Source organism: Acomys russatus, chromosome 2, assembly GCF_903995435.1.
Source record: "Acomys russatus chromosome 2, mAcoRus1.1, whole genome shotgun sequence".
Classification (NCBI taxonomy): Eukaryota; Metazoa; Chordata; class Mammalia; order Rodentia; family Muridae; genus Acomys; species Acomys russatus.
This window is the reverse complement of record NC_067138.1, coordinates 15,541,226-15,567,820: the sequence shown is the minus strand read 5'-3', so window position 1 is coordinate 15,567,820 and position 26,595 is coordinate 15,541,226.

The window sequence follows — 26,595 nt, the reverse complement described above, 5'->3', positions numbered from 1 at the left end:
GGTAAATGTGGGTATTTTCTTCTAAGAAAATACTATGTGGCTTAGCAGATGTGTGCCAGGTTAATATGGATGAACTGAGGGCAAAAGAATCCCAAGAGTACTTTGAGAGACAAGTAAGAGGAAGGGTAAGGGATTTATTGGATAAACATTAAGGTCAAGGGATTAGAATAAAGAATCAGAAAGAATTTTACAATTACTGAGGATTTTCACTTTCTGCCTTTAGTTTCAACAAAGGACTAAAGCAGTCTGGGACTGTTTTCCCTATCCATAGAGGCCAGTAAGTTGGGCATCACAAATGTTCTATTCCTTGATGACAAGTTTTCATCCACTTAACCAATAACACCTATCTGGATTCCAAATTTGTGTCATAGTTCTGCCAGAACCATGGCTAACTTATTAATGAGAATAAATAAAGAAGGCAATTAGGCACAAGGATTGACATATGTAGTGCTTAATTTGATGCCAGACTTGACGTGTGTGGATAAGGCTTCTTTTTACTCAAATTAATGAAGTAGATTCCAATTGAAACCACATTGAAGGCAGGGATTGAAAAAAGAGCAGTGATTAGCCCAGTGAGAACCACAATAAGAAAAAATTCATTGGGATGAAGAGAAAGCAAAAAACCAGAACTCACGAAAGGGTTGAGAGGTGATATGCATACATGGGTGTGGTGTGGAGTCTGGAATTCCCAGTGTGATAGCTGAGCAACACATGCAGGTACACAATCATAGACAAGAGATAAAAGCTGTATTTCAGATAATCAAATAACGATATGATATAATTCTATCTCTGTTTTAGAATGGTAATATTTTGGGTTTTTAAAAGTGTATTAGAATGTGACGGATACATAGAGGTAGATCAAGAAAGAAAATGGGAAAAGCCAAGTTGAGAGATTTTGGGTGATTAAACTGGGTCAATGGCATCAAGAGTGGTGAGCATGAAAGAGCGTGCTTACTGAGACCTAGAAACTAATTAGTGTATTACAAGCCCCATATTAACAACAACAAATATCCCAAAATTGCAAAAATTATTAACTGAGAAAATGATAGCAATGCAATAGTAACTAAAATGTAATAACACAGTATTTTCACAGAAACAAAATACTAAATATATGTGTGGGTAGTCATATACACATGCAACATATGCACATCTATACATATGCACACCTATACATATGCACACCTATACATATGCACATCTATACATATGCACATCTATACATATGCACATCTATACATATGCACACCTATACATATGCACATCTATACATATGCACATCATCTATACATATGCACATCTATACATATGCACATCTATACATATGCACATCTATACATATGCACACCTATACATATGCACATCTATACATATGCACATCATCTATACATATGCACATCTATACATATGCACATCATCTATACATATGCACATCTATACATATGCACATCATCTATACATATGCACATCATCTATACATATGCACATCTATACATATGCACATCATCTATACATATGCACATCTATACATATGCACATCATCTATACATATGCACATCATCTATACATATGCACATCTATACATATGCACATCATCTATACATACGCACATCTATACATACGCACATCTATACATATGCACATCATCTATACATATGCACATCTGTACATATGCACATCTATACATATGCACATCTATACATATGCACATCTATACATATGCACATCTATACATATGCACATCTATACATATGCAAATCATCTATACATATGCACATCTATACATATGCACATCTGTACATATGCACATCTATACATATGCACATCTATACATATGCACATCTATACATATGCACATCTATACATATGCACATCTATACATATGCACATCTATACATATGCACTCTATACATATGCACATCTATACATCATATTCATACACATACATCATGTGCATATGAAAATACTTATATATGTAAAAGCTTCTTAAATGCATTTTAGAAGAAACACTGACATTGAGTCTGACCTTTGTAATTGTGGCACTTTTAAGGATTTCATTTCAGTTCTTTTGTCACCTGTGCAGTCATAGTTCAGCATGTTCCTTCTTTGAGATATCTCTGGAGATTCAGTTCTAGATATGAAGTTACCTGTGTATTGCTTCCCCTGTTTCAGACAGTCCCAGACTGCTTTAGTCCTTTGTTGAAACTAAAGGCAGAAAGTGAAAATCCTCTCAAACCCAAAACCTACGACATCATTTCTATTTATTTAATCCATCTATTCTTAAGCCCAAGGAACTAGAAACGCCTGTGAATTCCTTCCTTCACCATCAGCCCAGAGGAAGAAACCTTAAATCACAACACAAAACCAAACACCTAGTAAACTCCTTAGTAAACCCAGTTCTTCTTTGTTAGTAGAGACCCTTGTGCTCAGAGACTCCTGAAACACATTTATTTGTACCTGATATTCTTGCCTATTGGTAGTCCATCAGATCCACTGTCCAAGCAAGGACCTAAGTGGCACTTAACATGCTAGTAGAATCTAATCTCACTGTAGTTAGGGAAATTTTTTCATTTTTTTTTCCTGGCCCATTTATTGAAATCAAATGAGTTCAGGTCTCAAAATTGTAACCCTTTTGTCCTAGCCTCCTGAGTACCTGTACTTACAAGGATGTGCCTTGACAACTAGTTTGTTTTGTTTTTCATGATTACTGCCTAATGATTTTTATGAATACATAACAGCTCCCAAATCTGTTGTAAGACCACCCAGTTTCAATATTCTAATCCTATTGGTAAGTTTTGTTAGATTGCACAATGCCCAAATTAAAAAAAAAACTCATATTCGTTATCAACTTTGCCTTCCTATATTTTATATATCCTCCCCTACTTTTTTGATGTCCATTAGTCATTTCACTCTTCAGCGTCTTTTTGTAGTCAAGTCCAAAAGCTCATGTTCATGACATGAAGACTCTTACTGACAACTTCTGACAAAACAGAGTGTCTTGGAATAAATCATTTTCTAATGTAGAACATATAATGTTCTCTATTTAAAATAGTTTTGCAAATGAAAGTGAAATAGGTAAGGGATGGAAATACTAATACTGTCTCTTCTCATATGTATGGTGAAGTGAATGAAGTTGCTCTTATAGAAGCAGGAAATACAATGGTGATTACCCTAGGCTGTAAAATAGGACAGTGGGAAAAAGCAAGATCATCAGTAAGATAGGGCAGTGTCTCCTCATGTTCCGTACACTAGTAGAATAACTGTGAAATGTGTGAGTGTTTGTGTGAAATTATGCCTGTGCACCATGAACATGCAGCATCTGTAAATGTAAGGGGATGGTTTCAGATCCTCTGAGATGGAAGATACTGATGGCTGTGAGCTGCCATGTGTGTGCTAGTAGTTGAATCTGGGTAGCTTGGAAGAGCAGCATGTGCACTTAACCACTGAGCCATGACTCCAATACAAAGTTCAGTTCTTATATTAAATTAATATATCAAGTTTAAGATCCAATGTGAATTTCTTCAGCTTTTGTCCTAAATGACTCCTCTAACTGTTTAGAAGTTCACAGGGTCTGATTAATTTGGGGATATAATTTTAAAAATTTGCAAAAAATATTATGAGTGCCTGATAGAGAATTCTGAACTTATTTTGTAATTACTTATTTTTACAGATATATTTATATTATTACACATATATACAATAAACAATACATAGAAAGAAGGAAGCCAAAATAATCAGGAATTATATAAATGTTACATTCATAGTGTTTTGGCTATTTGTATTTGGCAACCTTGAAGAAAACATCTTTTGTATCTTGATGAGTCTAAAATTCTGAATGTAAATCAATATCTATCCTATCTAGTCTCTACCAATTTAAAACATCTGGAAGACATGAAAATTCTTAACCCATACATAACTAAGCTTAATTGTAAAACTAATCTATCTGATCTTCAACCACATCAGAGACTTGACAAGGAATATAACTACTTACCTCAATATACTGGAAATGCAGGTTGGTAGCTTCCAAAATTAAAAAATAAATAAAATGACAGAGACAGTCTACTGCCTGAATAGTCAGCCAAAACTCTATATAGTGTTGGAGCCTCTTCTTCAGCCTTCTGGCCCAATATATCTGACAAACATATTTGTAAGGCAAGAACTGTTGAGTACTTGCTTTCCCTGTCTTGGCAGAGTTTGGCCTTCAACTCTCCCTGCCTCAAAGCTTGCCCATTTTTAGGCAGAATTCTGTCTGTGGCCAAAACAAGGACATTTTACCAAGTGGCTTGTTTACCACATTTGAAGCCATCTTCATAAGGAGGTTCTTTGATGCTCATCATCTTCTTTGTGTTAGGCTGGGTATTGCCAGGAGTTAATGTGTCTTATTGTCACAGAATCCTTAAAATAATAGCATCTTTAAATATCATATTCTGTAGGTCTCTGAGGTTTTTGAAGACTTTATCTATTTTACCTTATCTAACTATAAAAACATATCTATCTGCTAAACCTAGGATATATATTCTTGTGATGAAAGTAGACTAGGAATTGACATGACCATGATTTGACCAACTAGCAACTAATTTATATTACTTAATTATCCTAAACTGCCTGATATAGAACTTTCAAAGTATTGGAAGCAAACCTTGTATTATAGTTGAGTTGGATGGGTAAAATACCACATATTAGAGTTGAAATATTTATAATGTGTGTAAAGAATAATCTTAAATTTGCATTCTATGCTCATGCATCTAAATCAAACTTATTTTGCATCAATATACAAAAGTCTATACCAATGAATTAAAAATAACCTTGTACATTACAATTAAGGCCTGAAATTTAGGAGTAGATTCAATAATCTACTTTTTGGCTTAATCCCTATATATTACTGTGTCTCCCTTCTTTATCTTCAACCTCGATTTCCATACCTAGGAAAGAAAGATAATGGAAAAGAGAGACACCCCTGAGTCAAACCTCATTTTCTCTCTGGATAAGACCAATAATAATTCATAACCCACTTGCAATGAAAATAAACATCTATAGCACAAGACAGAAACCAAAATACTAACCAACCCCCCTTAAGAGAAATGGGCCATCATTCTCTTAAGGTTTCTTCCATCTGATTTGGGACAAATCATATCTTTGTAGGGGCCCAAATAAAATTAGGGAGACTGGTTAAACAAACTAGGAAGAGCATTTGTGGTCCAGTTTCTAAATGTTGAAAAATTCCAGGCTTAATAGCAGGTTTTCTGCTCTTTCTAAAAGCAGAAGAAAGACATATCTAAATTATCATTCATGCTTTACAAAGAATTGCATCTAATAAGACATCACAGGGATTCTGGATCAGCAAGAAGCATTGTTTATGCATAGACTTTTGTGTCGCAGCCAGTCTCAGAACTATTCCCATGAAGTGGTGTTAACACTATCAGTTACCTGCTTTTTCTGCAGTTTGGCTTCTTTTCCACCATTTGTAGCCCTTTCCTCAAGGCCTCCTGATCTCACCCTTTCCCCCTCGTGCCCTCTCTCTCCCTACCTAGTACACAGAATGGGGAGGCCTCCTCCCCTAATATCTCATCTCACCCTATCAAGTCCCATCTGTACTACCTGTATCCTCTTCCTCTGTAGGTGGGCGAGGCTGCCCTACATGGGGGTAGTGATCAACATTTGAGGACCAGAGTCCACGTCAGAAGTAGTCCCTACTACCCTTATTGTGAGACCCCAAGGAGACTGTGCTGTCTACTACATCTGAGAAGATGTTCTAGGTCCACATCATACATGGTCCTTGTTTGGTGCATCAGTCCCTGTATTATAGTGTGGTTATCCTGTATTATATGGCTAATATTCACTTACAAGTGAGTATATACCATGCATGTCTTTTTGGGTCTGTGTTACCTCATTCAGGATGATTCTTTCTAGTTCCATCCATTTGGCTGCAAATTTCAAGATTCCCTTGTTTTTAATAGTTGAGTAGTATTCCATTGTGTATATGTACCAGAGTTTCTTAACCGATTCTCTGGTTGAAGGATATCTAGGTTGTTTCCAGATTCTGACTATTATAAATAAAGCTGGTATAAACATAGCTGAGCAAATGTCCTTGTTGTATGGTGGAGCATCTATTGGGTATATGCCCAGAAGTGGAATGGCTGGGTCTTTAGATAGAATTATTTCCAATTTCCTGAGACAGCGACAGATTGACTTCCAAAGTGGTTGTATAAGTTTTCACTCTTACCAGCAATGGAGAAGTGTTCCTCTTTCTGTGCATCCTCACCAGCATGTGCTGTCACTTGACATTTTGATATTAGCTATTGAATGGATGTAAGATTAAATCTCAGAGCCTTTTTGATTTGGATTTTGTCAATACTTTTTTAGCATCTAAGGAGATGATTATGTCATTTTTTTCTTTCAGTTTGTTTTCATGATGGATTGCATTGATGGATTTCCATATATTGAACTACCCTTGCCTGCTTGGGATGAAGCCTATTTGGTCATGGTGAATGATATTTTTCATGATTTCTTCGATTTGATTTGAAAATATTTTATTCAGTATTTTTGCATCTATGTTCATAAGAGAAATTGGTCTGAAACTCCTCTCTCTCTCTCTCTCTCTCTCTCTCTCTCTCTCTCTCTCTCTCTCTCTCTCTTTCTCTCTCTCTCTTTGTTGTTGTTGTTGTGTCTTTGTATGGCTTAGGTATCAGGGTGACTCTGGCCTCATGTATAGAGCTTTCTAACTAATGTTCCTTCTGATTCTATTTTGTGGAATAGTTTGGAAAGAATTGGTATTAGTTCTTCTCTGAAGGTCTGGTAGAATTCTGCTCTGAATCCACCTGGCCCTGACTTTTTTTTTCTGTTGTTGTTTGGGAGATTTTTTTTCATGACTGCTTCTATTTCTTTAGGCGATATAAGACTCTTTAGTTTGTTTACGTGATCCTGATTTTCAACTCTTGTGGCATATAGGCTTTTGAAATAGGCACTAATGATTCTTTGAATTTCCTTGAGGTCTGTTGTTATATCTCCCTTTTCATTTCTGATTTTGTTGATTTGAATACTCCTTTTCTGCCTTTTAGTTAGTCTGGATAAGGGTTTGTCTATCTTATTGATTTTACTCAAAGAACCAGGTCTTGGTTTTGTTGGTTCTTTGTCTCTAACTTGTTGATTTCAGCCCCGGGCTTGATGATAATTAGCCATCTACTCCTCTTGGGTGTGTCTGCTTCCTTTCGTTCTAGAGCTTTCAGCTGTGCTGTTAAGTTGCCAGTATGGGATCTCTCCAGTTTCCTCATAAAGTCACTTAGTGCTATGAACTTTCCTCTTAGCACTGCTTTCATTGTGTGCTGTATGTTTGGATCTGATGATCCCTCAGTTTCATTGAATTCTAGGAAGTTTTAAATTTCTCTTTTTATTTCATCCCTTACCGAGATGTCACTGAGTAAAGAGTTGTTCATTTTCCATGAGTTTGTAGGCTTTCAGTTGTTTCTTTTATTGATGAGGTGCAGCTTCTATCCATGGTGGACAGATAAGATGCAAGGGGTTATTTTGATCTTGTATCTCTCTGATCATTGTATCTCTTGAGGTTTGTGACCAAGTATATGATCAGTTACGGAAAAAGTTCTATGAAGTAATGAGAAGGTGGATTCTTTTGGGTTTGGGTGAAATGTTCTGTAGATATTGGTTAGGTCCATTTGATTCCTGACGTCTATTAGTTTCACCATTTCTCCAGTTTCTCTCTTTATGATCTCTCTACTGGGGAGAGTGAGGTATTGAAGTCTCCCACTATTATTGTATTTGGGGCATAGATGTTCAAAATTTAAACACCCTATTGTACTTTTCCTTTCATGACTATGAAGTAGCCTTCCCCATCTCTTTTGATTAGGTTGTTTGAAAAGATGTTTTATCAGATACTATAATGGCTACTCCACCCTGTTTCTTGCATCTGTTTGCTTGGATTATCAATTTCCAGCCCTTTATCCTAAGGTAATTTCTATCTTTGTTGCTGAGGTGTGTCTCTTGTATGTAGCAAACAGATGGACCCTGTTTTATGATCGATTCTGTTAACCTGTGATATTGTAGTGGGAAGTTGAGGCCATTAATGTTCAGAGATATTAATGACCAATGGTTATTGGTTCCTGTTTTATTTTCTTTCTTTTTTTATGTTAGTCACAGTAGAGAGTGGGTATATGTCTTCTTTCTTTAGGTTTTGCAGATGTGGGGATATTCACTGTCCTGGGGAAAGTTAGTCTTCTTGGCTTGGAGTTTTCTTTCTAGCATCTTTTGTAGGACTATATTTGTTGTTGCCTATTGTTTAAACTTGGTTTTGTCATGGATTATCTTGTTTTCTCCATCTATGGTGATTGAATGTTTTGCTGGGTAGAGTATTCTGGCTTAGCATCTGTAGTATCTTATTGTTTGCATGACATCTGCCCTTCTTGCCTTCATTGTCTCTGTTGAGAAGTTGGGTATAATTCCTATAGGTTTGCCTTTGTATGTGACTTGGCCGTCTTCTCTTGCAGTTTCAATTGTCTTTCTTTGCTCTGTATGTTTAGTGTTTTGATTATTATGTGGCAGGATGATTTTCTTTTCTGGCCCAATCTATTTGGAGTTCTGTAGGCTTCAAGTATACTTATAGGCATTTCTGTTTTTATGTTGGGGATATTTTCTTCTATGATTTTGTTTAAAATACTTTCTGGGTCTTGGAACTGGGAGTCCTCTTTTACTTCTATCCTTATTATTCTTAGTTTTGTCTTTTTCATACTGTCCCAGGCTTCTTCAATGTTCTGAATGAGGAGCTTTTTAGATTTAACATTTTCTTTTACAATTGTATCGAATTCTTCAGTCATATGTTCTATCCCTAACATTCTTCCATCTCTTCAATTCTGTTGGCAATGCTCGTGTTGGTGGATCCTGCCCACTTCCCTAGGTTTTCCATTGGTAGAATTGTCTCAGATTGTGTCTTCTTTATTGTTTCTAGCTCCACTTTTAGGTCTTGAGTCCTTTTATTCATTTCCTTCACCTATTTATTGTAGCTTCTTTTAGCATTTTGCTCAAATCTTTCATCTCTTTTTGTGTATTCTTGTTCTAGTTTGAGGGATTTACTTTCCTCACATCTATAATCTTCGTAACTTCGGATTTGAAATCTTTCTCTTATATTTCAGATGTGATGGTATCTCCAGGGTTTGCTGTGGTGGTGGGACTGCTAGTTTCTGGTGTTATCAAGTGGTCTTTGGAATTGCTGCTTGTGTTCTTATGCTGAGCTCTTCCCATTGTAATGTTTTGCTATTAGCTGGTTTGGTCTTCTCTGATGGTCAGAGACTTTGACGGTAGATATAGGAAATGGGGCTTAGGTCCCAAGCCCTACTCATTTTTGCTGAGGTCCCTGACTTTGATGGCTCCCTATCTATGACCTGGGGAGGTCAGGAACCTCTGGTAAGATTACTGTCTCTGTTGGCTCCCTGGTTGTGAACCAAGTGAGCTCAGGAGAAGGCAGAAAGTTATCTGAGCAGAGAGCTGCTCCTTTTGGCCTTCTTCCCCATGGGATTGGAGGGCCAGTAATGCTTCAGAAGCCCTCAACTCTCTCTGTGCCCCGGGGGTCAGCGACTGTGTTCCTGGACAGAGCTTGGTGCACAGGCATGCTTACAGGAAACAGAAATTTTTGTGAATCAGCATCGGGACCTGAGATCAGAGTTACTTCTTTTCTATGCTGTGGGGTCTTCTGTGGTCAAACAACACCAGATGCTTAAGTTCCAGCAGACTATGGCTCTCTTTGGGTCTTCTGTGGGCTAGCAACCTAAAACGCTGGAGTTCTAACAGTCTACAGCTATCGCTGGGTCATAGTGGCCAGAAGCTGCACTGTATAGCCAGGCAAGCTGTGGCCAGACCCTGGAGCAAGCACAAGTCGGCCGGGAAGGACCAGGAAAGTTTTTATGAGTTGGCCTGGGGACCTGAGGTCAGAACAGCTTGTTTTCTAGGCTATAGTGTATTTTGTGGTCCAACAACCCCAGACGCTGGAGTTCTGGCAGTTTAAAGCTGTCTCTGGATCCTGATAATTCGAAGCTGTGTTCCTGCCAGGCTTGCCATGGCCAGACCCTGGAGCATGCATGAGCCTGCTGGCATGGTCCATGGAGCTTGCTGTGAACTGGCCTGGTGACCCGAGGTCAGGACCACTTGTTTTCTAAGTTGTGTCTTCCGTGGACCAGTAATCCTTGATGCTGCAGTTTCAGAATTCTGCAGCTGTATCTGGGTCCTGGTGGCCAGAAGCTGCCAAATTCTAAACTTATTACTATCATATGCATGGCTGTATCAAATGTGTGTGGATATATATTTTTCAGTGATGGTATTAAAGGCTTTGCCAACACAAACAAAGACAAACCAGTCAAAATTTCTTACTCAGCGGGAGTTTTAAAAATCTTCAAGCCCTTAGAGAATGAATATCCTTACCTGAATTTTTTGAACACTGTCCACTAGTCGTTTCTTACTGAAAAATAGCTGCTTATCTTTGAAAAGTTGTTTTAAATGGTACCTGTCATTAGAAACCTGCTTTTCAGACATAAAGTTAACTCTAACCTCTCTACTTTGTACTCAGAAGCTTCCCATTCTTACACGTTTGTATCTTTGACAATCATTTAAATTGCACTTGTAATAGGAAGTAATTATTTGTAGCCACTCCTTCTCTCCATGCTTTCTCACTTGGCAAATGTGAATATCTACATTCATTAGTTCTTTTTGGTGAGTATTTTCTTTTGTTTTGCTGATAATAATAAACCAAAACTCACAGCACTGCTGGTAATGCGTATTTCTGTTCCATAATGCGTTGCTCAGAGCTAATTTGTATCCAATACTGAGCCATTAAATAAAGGAGCATTTCTTCAGTGGTGAGAAAACTATAAAACCGTTATCAAGAAACTGATCCCAAGGGGGATGAGCAAGAACAGAGCATAATGATGCATTTGCACGAAAAATGCCATAATGAAACCCATTATTCCACATGCTAACTTCAGAAATGAAAAGCAAAACAGCAAGCAATACAAAGAAAGCACTTTTCTTTAACTTTATTTTGTCTTGCTAAGGAAATAAAAAACGTAGACTGTCAGGTGAGTGAGGCTCTTTCTTACCCTTTTCTCTGTCCTGCAGGCCACAGTACATATGTAAAAACAAACACACAATGAAAGAACCACACACTCAGAGATAAGCCCACTCTACAGATGACACCTTCTCCCTAAGTGACATCGGAACCACAGTGCTTTAAAGTTTGGTTTGAATACTCAAAAAGAAACCGTATGACATAGAGAGGAACCCAAATGAGCTCCATCATGCTAAGCATCGTAACGGTCAAACCAGGGTGAATGAGAAGAAATGAAAAGCTATTCCTTGAAGCTGCCTCCACATGGGACACATGATTCTTATTGTTGAAGTAGATTTAACTGTCCCCAAACAGCAATCTCACTCTCATACAGGAAATGAAACTAAAAGCAAGCAAGCAAGCAAGCAGTCAGTTAGAGGCAGTCACCTCCTTCTGGGGACAGCCACTGGAGACCTTGGGAAATGCACAGCTCTGCAGGATCCTTGCAATTATAAAAACATCTAAATGGGAATGCTTGAAAATGATCTTTTTAACTCTAGAGGGATGTTGAAATGACTTTTTTGAACTTTTCTCATTTTTCTTAGCTTTCTTTTTTTCCTCACTCTCTAAGGTAAATTACGACATAAATGTTTCATGTTCTGCCTTCTGTGTTGGATTTGGGGGCTTATCATAATTTTTATTTTGTATATGTTGAAAGGTTTTAATAAATTATGTCAACCAAAAATACAATGGGAATCATTGTTACCTATATGACGTGACAGCCTACAGGCCCAAGCTGTTATCATTTGAAATTCCATTGAATTTGGAATTTCAGCACATTTTCTTCCCTGACTCTGCTATTTATGTTTCATGTGTGTTCAGTAATTACAGATATAATTGTTTGTATGTAGGCACTATAGCAGTTAGGAGAATGTGAATGGGAGAGCCAGTGGTCCTGGGATTAGTGGGCTGTGCTTGTTAATGAATTCTCATTTAGTATAATTGGATACGGCAGTTATCAGGTCTGATAACACATGTGAGTGCTGACCTTCTTTCTTCTTTTTAAGCTTTTAAAACATTTTTGTTTTACCATAAGTTCTGCTCTACTAATTCTTCAGATGCTTTTCCAAAAGTAGTTAATGACCATATATTACACCAGTGTGCAATTGCTTAATTATTGTACTCATGAAACATTTTGCTATTGAGAAAAGGGCACTATCAGCAATCAGACTTGGGATCATATCACTGTACTTCTTGTTTCTGTTTTGCACAATACACCCTTAATTAGCACAGACTGACCAGTAAACCATTTTGAACTACTGTAAAGAGGAAACAGATTGCTAAGTTCATATCAATAAAACATATTTATTTTATTTTCCATTTAAAATTTTTGTTTTGAATTATTTGTAATAATAAAGTTGACTCGGGGATATATTTAACATAGATTCTAAGATTATAGTATCAAGGATTCCTGGCTGTAAGTAGTCATCATTATGAGTAACAAAGTTAAAATATTAAGTGTTAATGACATGCTAATTTCTAGTATCTGGTATAATGTAGAGTTCACAATCCTAAAATTTGTTTACACTTTTTAATTCCTCAAGTTATTTACATTTATTAATGGGTATAATGATTTCCTTTAGACTTTATGCAGCCAAGCAATGAAATTGATCTCATATTCAGAATTCAGTTGGAACACAGAGTGCCCATAACTAGTAATATTCATAGTCATTAAAAGTCAGGTGTGAACTACTTCATTCCAGGTAGCCTTCTAAACGATGCACATGGGCACCTGTTGCATCGTCACAAATCCCCTATTTATATTTTGCAGATGAGGAATGTCAAAGACTGAATAATTTAGTTGACAGTTAGTGATGCAATGAAAATATGAAGCAAATTAAATATCGGTTGAATCACTGTTCCTATCGACTAAGAACTATGGGATAGCTAGTTAAGCCAACCTAAGATTATCTATTAGACTTATCAGGCGATACTAAAACTGATAATTTTGATAATATCTTTTTCTAATTATTCTTTAGGAAGATATTTCACATATACCTGAATGAGAACATTCAAGTTGATAAATATATACTTGTATTTGAGTTTTATGTTTTTAAATAACATATTAAAATAAGTAATATTTATAAACCCACCATTATGTATATATACAATTAGAATTAAAACCAAACCAAAGTTTAAATACTGTACATTTATTTTGTATCAGTATTGTCTATAAAGTTCAAGTAGATAATTTTTCTTAAGACCATAACTGATCTCTTTCTTCTCTTCATCTCTCTCTCACTCATGTTTGCCTTGAACTCAGTACTCGCCTATCATGGCCAGTAAAGTTCAGACACATACTACCATGCCTGTTATAAATGTCATCTCTTACACAGAAATTGTCTTTACATCTGATTTCAATAGCTTTCCTCCATTTAAATGTAGTTTTCAGACAACAGAGATGAGTTTTACAATTGAAAGTGTGTTTCTGTTTTTATGATAGGCTCTCCCTTTGGAATCTCTAGTTCAACAGCTACATAAATCTGGTTCACTGACTTAATGAAAGTGTCTGAAAACCTCAAAAACATTCCAATACAATTTATACCTTATACCCACTCAAGAGCTTTAAAAAAATCATTAATTAACTTTTGCCCAATTTTTTTGGTGACTTCTCCAAATATTCACTTTTTCCAAGTACCTGACTTCAGCAGCCGTGTTTATCTCCATCTGAATTGGGAATATTAAAGTTACCTGACATCTAAGGCTAGTATTTTCTCACATTCAAAGTTTATAAGTGGTTTACTTTCCCCTATATCTATTCTCTGTATGCCAAGGCCACCCACTCTACACTTTACTAAAGATCTCATTTAACAACTTTTACTGTTAGGAAAGTTTAAGTTGTTACCAAAACCCACAAAGGTGATTATTTCCAGATTTTACTTACAAAGGAAGTGAGATTGAGAAGTAGCTAAGCAACCTGCTCCAAGTCATGCGGTGAGCCAGGCATAGAGCTTGACTTAGAGCCAAGGACCTTCTCAGTCCAAGAGAGTTTCCCCCTTCACCACGATCTCTTCTTCATATTCTCATCAACTTAATTCACCGAGGTTTTTACTTTCTTTGCCTTTGTATACAAAACACAGTATGCTTAGACCATGATTGTTGAAAGATATTTAGTTCTTCAAGGTATAACTAGCTCATCTCTTCTGCTAATTATCGACAATTAAAAACAAATATAGTTTGTGAAAATAGCACTATACTTATACATTATTAGTAACATTAGAATGCCATTGGGTACTTAAAGTTTATATTAAATAAATCAAGTTTCTAAAAGTTCCAAACATAGTATAAATAATAATTTTTAATAAAACATTTTCAAATATTATGATATGCTTTCCCATTCAACATGGTTTGTAATCCTCTGAAAGCTAATGTTTAAATTTAATGGCATCGGGATTATTGAAGTACCTGAAAATGTCATTCGTCTGTGGTGTTTTAAGATGAGACTTTGGGAGGGATCCATGAAGTTGGCTTGGCCTAGCTGCCTTGAGAGGCATGCATCATCAGCTTTTCATGTTAGAGTTCAAAGATTCACTGGTGTACTGTGTGTCTTCCAGTTCCTAAGAGACTGATTCAATTCTTCAGGCAATGAAATAGTCAGGTCTCTTTATTTTTCTCTGTATGAGCTCTTGGAAGTCAAGGAATCATGGAAGCTTGACAGGACAATTGGTTTTAGATATTAATCTTGTGTACCCTGTATAATGTGCAGAAGCCATTGTATCCTGGCAGCCACAACTGTATTGATGCTATCAATTGTCACTCTGTTTCAGATAAAGTTATAAAAAGTTTGATTGCTCTCAATAAAATTGTCACAGCCTCAGTTGTGCTGTGGCCCCTCCAACCTGGCCTGGTTTAATTCCTCATGGTCATATCAGGAGAGAAAGCACTGGTACTTACAAATCATTATCTCATAAGATCTCCAGTGTGAACTCTGAAGACTGAGTCTTGGTGATTGACCCAGAGTACAATGGCTCTCTGTCTTTTATCCAGCCATATATTTATGCTGTGCTGGGACCATGCCACTGAGGACACTATCACCTGGTGCAGCCTCATAAATCTTGGCCAGAATTGGCTTCTATAATAAAATAACAATTTGGGAGAATGTGTTAATTAGACCATAAACATTTAGGCAATAGTATATATATAAGGTAAATAAGTAGGTAATTAGGCTCATCAGTATAGAATTCTTTTAAAACTGGATTCTTTACCAAAAAGTTTGGGAGAAAATTAGATACATGTAAGTGGAAATTTTGATGAAACATTCTTAAATTGCTTTCAATTTTTATTTTTACAAATACTGTTTGTAGTGGCATTTTTAGGTTATTGGTTAATGTGTGCAGTGCCACACCTGTGTAGGTAGCCTGGGGATTTGTAAACAAGCAAGCTGAGAAAGCACTAAGGAGTAAGCTAATTAATAGCACTCTTCCAATAGTTTGGCTTCAATTCCTACTTTGAGTTCTTTTTTAAAAATATATTTTATTAATTTATTCATATTACATCTCGATTGTTATCTCATCCCTTGTATCTTCCCATTCCTCCCTCCCTACCATTTTCCCTTTACTCCCCTCCCCTATGACTATGACTGAGGGGAACCTCCTCCTTTATATGCTCATAGGGTATCAACTCTCTTCTTGGTAGACTGCTATCCTTTCTCTGAGTGCCACCAGGCCTCCCCTTCCAGGGGACATGGTCAAATATGGGGCACCAGAGTTCGTGTGAAAGTCAGACCCCACTCTCCACTCAACTGTGAAGAATGTCATGTCATTGGCTAGATCTGGGTAGGGATTCACGTATTGTCGTTGGTTGGTATCATAGTTTGAGCAGGACCCCTGGGCCCAGATCTGCCCATCATAATGTTCTTCTTATAGGTTTCTAGGACCCTCTTGATCCTTCTATTTCCCCATTCTCCCTTGCTTCTCTCACCTAGAGTCCCAGTAGGATGTCCTCCCTTCTGTCCCACTTTCCTGGTGAGTGAAGACTTTCATGGGACATGCCTGTTGGGCTAGTGTCCAGATATAAGTGAGTATATACCATTTGACTCTTTCTGCTTCTGGGTTAACTAGTACAGCCACTTTGGAAAGCTATCTGACACTATCTCAGAAAACTGGGAATAAGGCTTCCTCGAGACCCAGCTATTCCACTCTTTGGAATATACCCAGAAGATGCTCCAGCACACAAGAAGAACATTTGTTCAACCATGTTCATAGCACCCTAATTCATAATAGCCAGAACACGGAAAGAGCCTACTTTGAGTTCTTAACCTGGCTTATTTCAGTGAAGAAATGTGACCTGTAAGATAAACAGATAAACACTTCCCCAAAAGAAAAAAGAAAAAAACTTGTCTTCTTCATTTTTTTATCAAAAAGTTATTCTTTAAATAATCTAGTTATTTTTTAAATCAAAAAAATTAATTTGGTTTAAATAAAATTTACCTTTAAATCAACTTTATAAAATGCTTTTCTAACTGATAGGTTATATCTGCTGAAGAAATAAACCAATTCAAGTCAGATTAGAAGTCTGAATAAAGGCAGGCTTATTTGGGTATGTGGGCTCCTGAGTTCACAATTCTCAGGGGACAGGACCAGAGAACGTAGTACCCAGATGTCCGGGACAGTTTTTGGATTGTAGGCAAAGGAAAAAGTCTGCCACACCCTAGACTTGTGTCCAGATATGCCTATTTGGCAAGGTGTGTGTGTGTGTGTGTGTGTGTGTGTGTGTGTGTGTGTGTGACTGTGTGTGTGTGTTTGTGTGTGTGTGCATGCCTAGATGGCTGGCATCTTCAGCTGATGGAGGTTGGAATGCCAGGAATGTTAGGAATGCAGAATTGGGCCCCAGAGGCTTTCAGAGAGGCATCTTACTGGACTCTGTGTGTGTGGGGAAGGGAAGTTGTTGGACATTCCAAAAGCATACTAACTGTATAAGACTTTGTTCTTGAATTCTTTTTTTCCTCAAGAAATAATAAAACTATAGTATTTGTAGAATTTGAAAAGCTGATTGCAAACCGTATATGAATGTACAAAAGAGCAATAATCAAAATATTTTGAAAGAGAATTAATTTCTCTTATTGCCTAATTTTAAGGCTTCCTATACAGCTACAATAATGAAGACACAATATTAGTGGCATGGACACAGTTATTAAGAACAGTGCAATGTATACGATGTTCAGAAATTGACTCACATTTACAGAGTCAACTAGTTTTCAGAAACATTACAAACATTCAGTAGAAATTGCTATTCTTGACAAATTGAATGTGTGTTAAAGTAATCATTCATTTTATATAAATATACTTTTTATAGAAAAAGTGTTTCATCCAATAAATTCTGATCACAATTTTCCCTCCTCCAAGTCCTTCCATATCCTCACTGCTTTGCCAGTGTGGGAGCAAAATTAATGCCATATCCTATATATAATTTATATTCTACAATTAATGATGGTCTGTATGAGAACTTGTCCTCTGGGCGCCCTTCTCCCTGCATTCTGGGAATGACACCTGCCAGCACTCTCCAGAAACTCCACCAGAACAATTAGATACAATTAACGTCCAATGATGCTCTGAGATAAAACAACATCCCTGGAGATTCAGCCTCCTGGTCCCAACCTGCTTGGAGGTCAACATTCTTGAGACTCATAACTTTCACTTGAGAGCCAGCCTCCAACCAACCTGCCTGAAGGACTACATTCCTGAGACTAACGACCCCTGCTTATGTTTTTTTCCTTACTTCCCTGTGATCCCAAACCCTAATTACAGTTTTTCATAATAAACCCATTACCCTTGAAGCTCTGGTATTATTCTCCTATCATGCTGCATCAGGAAGGATGGTGATCCAAAGCTCTGAGCCCGTAATACAGGACCCTGTGTATATTGCACTGGTCTCACATCCTGGTGGTCTTTTTTGGGGGTCTTGCCGTCTGTGTAATCTTGGCATAACACTACCTTTCTATCACTCTTAGTGAACTCTAATAAAAAAATTAATTCTAAATTTTCTTAGATATAAAGCCAAAACCAAAAAGTCAAAGTGGAAACCAGATGACATTTCCAAAGATATATTACTGAAACATAGCACACTAAAAATTAGCTGTAACAGTGGTTAAAAAAAAATGTAAAGATTTAAATGAGAGACTCTGTCAATAAAAGTGTAAAACAGTCAGGGAAACAGATCCATGTTACAAATTTACTGAAAGCATCTATGATTACTTGGGCTGAAATCCACTGGCTATGTCTGCTAGTTCACAAGCCAATCTGCTAGGCTGCATATAGGTTGCTTAATAACCTCTGATGTCATCACCTTTCATGGCTGTGATCCCAGTAGACACTAAGCTCATGAAGGGTATCTTGAGTATAAGAACAGCCAATGCCTGCTGGTGGGAATGCAAACTAGTACAGCCACTTTGGAAATCTATCTGGTGCTATCTCAGAAAACTGGGAATAGGGCTTCCTCAAGACCCAGCTATTCCACTCCTTGGAATATACCCAAAAGATGCTCCAGCACAAGAAAATTTGCTCAACCATGTTCATAGCAGCCTTATTCATAATAGCCAGAACATGGAAACAGCCTAAGTGTCCATCAGTAGAAGAATGGATAAAGAAACTGTGGTACATATGCACTATGGAATACTACTCAGCTATTAAAAACAAGGAATTCCAGAAATTTGTGGATAAATGGATTGAGCTAGAAATGATCATAATGAGTGAGTTAACCCAGAAGCAGAAAGACTCAAATGGTGTATACTCACTTACATCTGCATACTAGCCCAAGGGGCCTGTCCGACGAAAGCCTTCACTTACCAGGAAACTGGGACAGAGGGGAGGATATCCTATTGGGACTCTAAATGAGAGAAGCATGGGAGAATAGCAGAGTAGAAGGATCCAGAGGGTCCTAGAAACCTACAAGTAGAACATTATGATAGGCAAATTTGGGCCCAGGGGTCCCGCTCAAACTAAGGCACCAGCCAAGGACAATACAGGTGGTAAATTTCAAATTCCTACCCAGAGCTAGCCAATGGTCAGAACATTCTCCACAGTTGAGTGGAGAGTGTGATATGACTTTCTCACGTACTCTGGTGCCTCACGTTTGACCATGTCCCCTGGAGGGGGAGACCTGATGGCACTCAGAGGAAGGACAGCAGGTTGCCAAGAAGAGACTTTATACCCTATGAGAATATACAGGGGGAGGTAATCCCCCTCAGGAATAGTCATAGGGGAGGGGAATAATGGGAAAAGGGGGGGGGGGGGAGGGTGGAATTGGAGGATACAAGGGATGGGATAAACATTGAGATGTAACAAGAATAAATTAATAAAAAAAATATTAAAAAAAAAGAAGTTAAATAAAGCTAAAAAAAAAAAAAAGAAAAAGAAAGGGATTCTTTGTTGCTTATGCACCTTGTGTGTTCCTGTGGACATCAAGTACTAGAATTCTCCGCATAAGAGTTAGACCTGCGGGGGATTCCAAGATGGCGCCGACCATTAAGCCACGTATCTGATCTACTCCGTGGAGACCAGAGACATAAGAGGAGCAACAGATTGCTGGACTTTGAGAACTGTAGGTGAGTGGGGCCCCAAAGGCCGCAGACCAAACAGCGGGCCTCACCCCCGGGTCAAGCAACATCCCGGAGGTGCTAAACGCACTCCCCAAACTCTGAAACAGAATCTACATGCAAACTGCAGCCTGTATATAAAGCACAAACTCGCTGTTTGAGGAGGGGTTTTTCCAGAGTCCCCAGCCAGAGGAGTCTCAGTGAAGAGGGTGAATCTGCCCTAGGATTCCTCCTTCCACACCACCCCAAACTGCAGAGGTCACCCGCCTAGGCCGACTGAAAACACAGGCGGCGGGACTCAACAGAGACAGTTATAGTGGGACTACAGCTCGCTGGCCATCCAGGGCCAAATTTAACACCAATCACAGCGGACTGAGCCTGCAAACAGCGGCAGTGAGAAATCAGCTTGAACTGCTTCCACAGACCCATCGGGAGATGTGGGTCTTGCCTAGAGCTATAGCTGAACTTATTAGCCCTGCGGGAAGACCTGGTTCCGCGGGCTTCCGCCAGAGCTCTGCAACCCTTTTGTTCCTACCCAGCAGCAAGGCACTGGTCCTACACTCCACTCCCTGCTCCCCGAATGAGAGAGCCCAGCTGGAGATCCTGGCCCGGGCAAGGCAGGCACTCTAGCATTATCGGGAGACGAGACGTGGATGGGTCGTGTTTGCAGTGTCTAATTGCTGACCTAGAGTGTGAGGGGACCCACATACCCCGGTGGAAAGATTTGGTTCCGTGAGCGGCCGCCAGAGCTCTGCAGAGCCAGTCTTACTAACCGCCCAGCCACAAGGCCCTGGCACTGCGCTCCCTGCTCCCCGAATGAGAGAGTCCAGTGGAGATCCTGGCCCGAGCAAGGCAGGCACTCTCACTTTATTGGGAGACAAAAAAAGTGTCTTGCTTGCAGTGCCTAATTGCTGACCAAGAGCGACCTTGGTCCCTCCAGGCATATAGTACTGGGAGAGGTTGGGCACTGCTACAGGGTATAGAGGCAGAGCTAAAAGACAGCTACACCCCCAGAAGATCTGATCTACCTGGGGTCTTGACTACAATTCCACAGGAAGGACAGGCAGCTGGGATCAACCTACTCAGCTAGAACGTTTGTGTGCGGACCTTATTCTAAGTCCCAAGACTGCTGATCTGAATTTCAGCAGTAAAGTCCAAACAGATATCTACTTTGGCTGGCTCAGACTGGAGCCCAGGGACCAGAGGAAAATCACCAGGAGTGAAACCGGATCACCTACCTGTTCCACAAAAATACCCCCTGAACACCATAGGCAAGAGCGCCTGACCTATAATCAGTCATCAATTAACCACTCTCAACCAGCGAAGGTCACTACAAAATACCTTCCAACATCAGAGCCATCAAAGTGACAAGAGGACAGCGTAAGAATGCTATCAAAAACCAAAACAGTTTGGCATCTCCGGATTCCAACATTCCCAATGAAAACAACCTAGAGAACCTAACAGCAATGGATAGGCAAGAAAATGACCTCAAGTCCTTAGTAAAGAAGATGATAATGGAAGAAACAAATAAAATCTGTAAACAAATGCAGGAGGAGGCAAACAAGAGGGCTGAAGAGTTAAAAGAGTCATATAAAGAGGCACTTGAAGAATTTCAGAAAAATATAAATAACCAGATGATGGAAATCATTAAAACAGTCCAAGACATGAAGATAAAAATGGAAGCTATGATGCAGGAACACACAGAAGAAAAACGTGATCAAGAGTCTGCAAAGAGGAAAGCAAGCATCTCAGAGGTGGCCTAATCTAACAGATTGCAAGAAATGGAAGAACGAATATCAGGACTTGAAGATACAATCGCAGAACTGGAAACAACCATTCAGGGAAATGCTAAATCTGAAAAGTTCCTAACACAGACCATTCAGAACTAAAAGACCACATGAAAAGACGAAACTTGCGAATAATAGGGATACAGGAGAAACTGGACAGCTGATCCCACAGCCCAGAACACATCTTTAATCAAATAATGGAGGAAAAATTTCCCAATTTGAAGAAAGAGATGCATATGAGCATACAAGAGGCCTACAGAACACCAAATAGAATAGAACTGTAAAGAAAATCTTCCCGCCACATAATAATAACAACACAAAATATACAGAACAAGGAAAAAATATTGAAAGCGGCAAGAGAAAAAGGTCGAGTAACATACGAAGGCAAACCTATCAGAATTACTCCTGACTTCTCAGCAGAGACCATGAAAGCCAGAAGGGCCTGGACAGAGGTGCTGCAAACCCTAAGAGAACACAGATACCAGGCAAGACTACTATATCCAGCAAAATTATCAATAACCATTGATGGAGAAGACAAGTTATTTCATGACAAAAACAAATTCAAACAGTACCTAGCCACAAATCTGGCTTTACAGAAGCTGTTAGAAGGAAAACTCCACCCCAACTGGTCAAACTACAACCAAAACTACATAGGAAATAGGCAGTAAATATACCATTGCAAAATCACAACCTCACAAACTCTCAACTGTTACAAATACCAAAAATGAAGGGACTTACCAATCACTGGTCATTAATATCTCTCACCGTCAATGGTCTCAACTCTCCAATAAAAAGACACAGACTAACGGAATGGATGCATAAACATGACCCAACATTCTTCTGCATTCAAGAAACACACCTCAACCACAAGGACAGACATTGCCTCAGAGTAAAAGGTTGGGGAAAAATATTCTAAGCAAATGGTCACAAGAAGCAAGCTGGGGTAGCCATTCTAATATCTAATAAAATAGACTTTCAACCAAAATTAATCAAACGAGATGAGGATGGTCACTTCGTACTCGTCAAAGGTAAAGTCAACTAAGAAGATATCACAATTTTGAACATCTATGCTCCGATTACAAGGGCTCCCACATTTGTAAAAGAGTTCTTAACAAAGCTTGCCCCACTGATTGATACCCACACATTAATAGTGGGAGACTTCAACACCCCTCTTTCACTCAAGGATAGGTCTTTGAATCAAAAAATAAGCTGGGAAATAACCTCATTAACCAATGTCATGAATCAAATGGATCTAACAGATATCTATAGAACTTTCCACCCAAATGCAAAGGATTATACCTTTTTCTCAGCAACCCATGGAAGGTTCTCTAAAATTGATCACACAGTTGGTCATGAAGCAAACCTCAATAGATACAAGAAGATTGAAATAATACCTTGTATCTTATCAGATCACCATGGTCTAAGGCTGGACTTCAACAACAACAGAAATAACAAAAAGCATACTGACACATGGAAACTAAACAACTTTCTACTTAATGACACATGGGTCATGGAAGAAATAAGGGAAGAAATAAAAGACTTCCTGAAATTCAATGAAAATGATGGAACAACATACCCAAATTTGTGGGACACATTGAAAGCAGTGCTAAGAGGAAAATTCATAGCACTAAGCGCCTTCAAAAAGAAAAAGGAATCATCCCACATAAACAACCTAACAATACATCTGGAAGCTCTAGAAAAAAAAGAAGCAGAAACACCCAAGAAGAGTAGACGCCTAGAAATAAACTCAGGGCTGAAATCAATAAATTAGAAACAAAGAGAACAATCCAAAGAATCAACAAAACCAAGAGCTGGTTCTTTGAGAAAATTAACCGGATAGACAAACTGTTAGCCAATCTAACTAAAAGACAGAGAAACACTATCCAAATTAACAAAATCAGAAATGAAAAGGGAGACATAACAACGGACACCGAAGAAATACAAAGAGTCGTAAGAACCTACTTTAAAGGCATTTATGCCACAAAATTCGAAAATTTAAGGAAAATGGAAAAATTTCTCGACCGATTCCATTTGCCAAAATTGAACCAAGTCCAGATAAACAAATTAAATAGCCCTATTTCACCTATAGAAATAGAAGCAACCATTGATAGTCTCCCAACCAAAAAAAGCACAGGGCCAGATGGTTTAAGTGCAGAATTCTACCAGACCTTCAAAGAGGAGCTAATGCCGATACTATTCAAGCTATTCCAAAAGATAGAAATGGATGGAATATTACCAAATTCCTTCTGTGAGGCCACAGTCACATTGATACCTAAACCTCACAAAGATCCAACAAAAAAAAAAGAGAATTTCAGACCAATTTCTCTTATGAACATTGATGCAAAAATACTCAACAAAATTCTCGCAAAGCGAATACAACAGCATATCAAAGACATCATTCACCATAACCAGGTAGGCTTCATTCCAGGCATGCAGGGATGGTTTAACATACGGAAATCCATCAATGTAATCCACCATATAAACAAACTGAAAGAGAAAAACCATATGATCTTCTCTTTAGATGCAGAGAAAGCATTTGACAAAATCCAACACCCATTTATGTTTAAAGTTCTGGAGAGATCAGGAATACAAGGCACTTATCTAAACATAATAAAGGCCATATACAGCAAACCAACAGCCAACATTAAATTAAATGGAGAGATACTCAAGGAAATTCCTCTAAAATCTGGAACCAGACAAGGCTGCCCTCTGTCCCCTTATCTCTTCAATATAGTTCTTGAAGTTCTAGACAGAGCAATAAGACAGTAAAAGGAGATCAAGGGGATCCAAATGGGAAAGGAAGAAGTCAAATTATCCTTATTTGCAGATGATATGATAGTGTATATAAGTGACCCGCAAAATTCCACCAGAGATCTCCTACAGCTGATAAACACCTTCAGCAAATTGGCAGGATACAAAATAAACTTAAAAAAGTCAGTAGCTTTCCTGTATACAAATGACAAACAGGCAGAGGAAGAAATTAGGAAAACTACTCCCTTCACAATAGCCACAAACAATATAAAATATCTAGGAGTAACTCTAACCAAGCAAGTGAAGGACTTATTCGAAAACACTTCAAACCTCTGAAGGAAGAGATTGAAGGTAACATGAGAAGATGGAGGGATTTACCTTGTTTGTGGATCGGGAGAAATGGCCATCTTACCAAAAGCAATTTACAGATTCAACGCAATCCCTATCAAAATACCTACAAAATACTTTGAAGATATTGAAAGATCAATTCTCAAATTCATATGGAGAAATAAAAAACCCAGAAAAGCAAAAACAATCGTATACAACAAAAGATCCTCGGGAGGAATCTCCATACCTGATCTCAAGCTGTACTACAGAGCAACAGTAATTAAAACAGCATGGTACTGGCAAAGCAACAGACTGGTGGATCACTGGAATCGAATCGAAGACCCAGAGATGAATCCACACACATTTGCTCACTTGATTTTTGACAAGGAAGCCAACTCTATTCAATGGAAAAAGGATAGCATCTTCAACAAATGGTGCTGGTCTAACTGGATGTCTACATGTAGAAAAATGCAATTAGACCCTTATTTGTCACCATGCACAAAACTCAAGTCCAAGTGGATTAAAGACCTCAACTTAAAACCAGAGACATTAATTCAGTTAGAGGAAAAAGTGGGGAAGAGCCTGGGACACATAGGCACAGGAAACAACGTCCTGAACAGTACACCAACAGCCCAGGCCTTAATGACAACAATTAATAAATGAGACCTCATGAGGCTGAGAAGCTTCTGTAAGGCAGGAGACACTGTCAAGAGAACAAAACGACAGCCTACAGAATGGGAAAAGATCTTCACCAACCCTTCATCTGACAAAGGTTTAATATCCAAAATATATAAAGAACTGAAGAAATTAAACACAACAAAACCAAACAACCCAATTGCGAAATGGGGCTTGGAACTTAACAGAGAATTCTCAACAGAGGAATATCAAATGGCCGAGAAACACTTAAAGAAATGCTCGTCCTCGTTAGTCATCAGAGAAATGCAAATTAAAACGACACTGAGATTCCATCTTATACCCATCAGAATGGCTAAGATCAAGAACTGAAATGACACCACATGTTGGCGAGGATGTGGAGAGAGAGGAACACTCCTTCATTGCTGGTGGGAATGCAAACTAGTACAACCACTTTGGAAAGCTATCTGGCGCTTTCTCAGAAAAATGGGAATAGGGCTTCCTCAAGACCTAGCCATCCCACTCCTTGGAATATACCTAGAAAATGCCCTACCACATAACAGGGACATATGCTCAACCATGTTCACAGCTACTCTATACATAATAGCCAGAACATGGAAACAGCCTAAGTGTCCCTCAGTAGAAGAATGGACTAAGAAGCTGTGTTATATTTACACGATGGAATACTACTCAGCTATTAAAAACGAGGAATTCCCGAAATTTGTGGACAAATGGCTTGATCTAGAAATTATCATAATGAGTGAGTTCACCCAGGAGCAAAAAGAGACAAATGGTATATACTCACTTATATCAAAACACTAGTCCAAGGGATACGTACCATGAAAATCTTTACTTACCAAGAAAGTGGGTCAGAGGAGAGGATATCCGATTGAGACTTTAGGCAAGAGTAGCATGGAAAAAAGAGGAAATAGTAGGACCCACAGGGTCCTGGAAACCTACAAGAAGAACTTTATGACAGGCAGATCTGGATCCTGGGGTCCTCCTCAAACTAAGGCACCAGCCAAGGAGAATATAGGCAGTAAGCTTCGAACCCCACCAAGACCTAGCCGACGAACATGATACTCTCCACCGTTGAGTGGAGAGTGAGATCTGACTCTCACATGAACTCTGGTGCCCCTTTTCTGACTATGTACCCCGGATGGGGAGACCTGGTGGCACTCAGAGGAAGGATAGCAAGTTACCAAGAAGAGACTTGATATTCTGAGAGCATATATAGGGGGAGGAGGTCTCCCTCAGTCACAGACATAGGGGAGGGGAGAAGGGGAGAAATGGGAGGAAGGGAAGAATGGGAGGAAACAGGGGAAGGGCTAACAATCGAGATGTAATATGAATAAATTAAAAAAAAAAAAAGAGTTAGACCTGCAGCACAAATGCATGTGTTACGGTTCTGTGCATGAGGGTCACACCTACTGCACTAATATGCATCCTAGAGTTCTCCATGT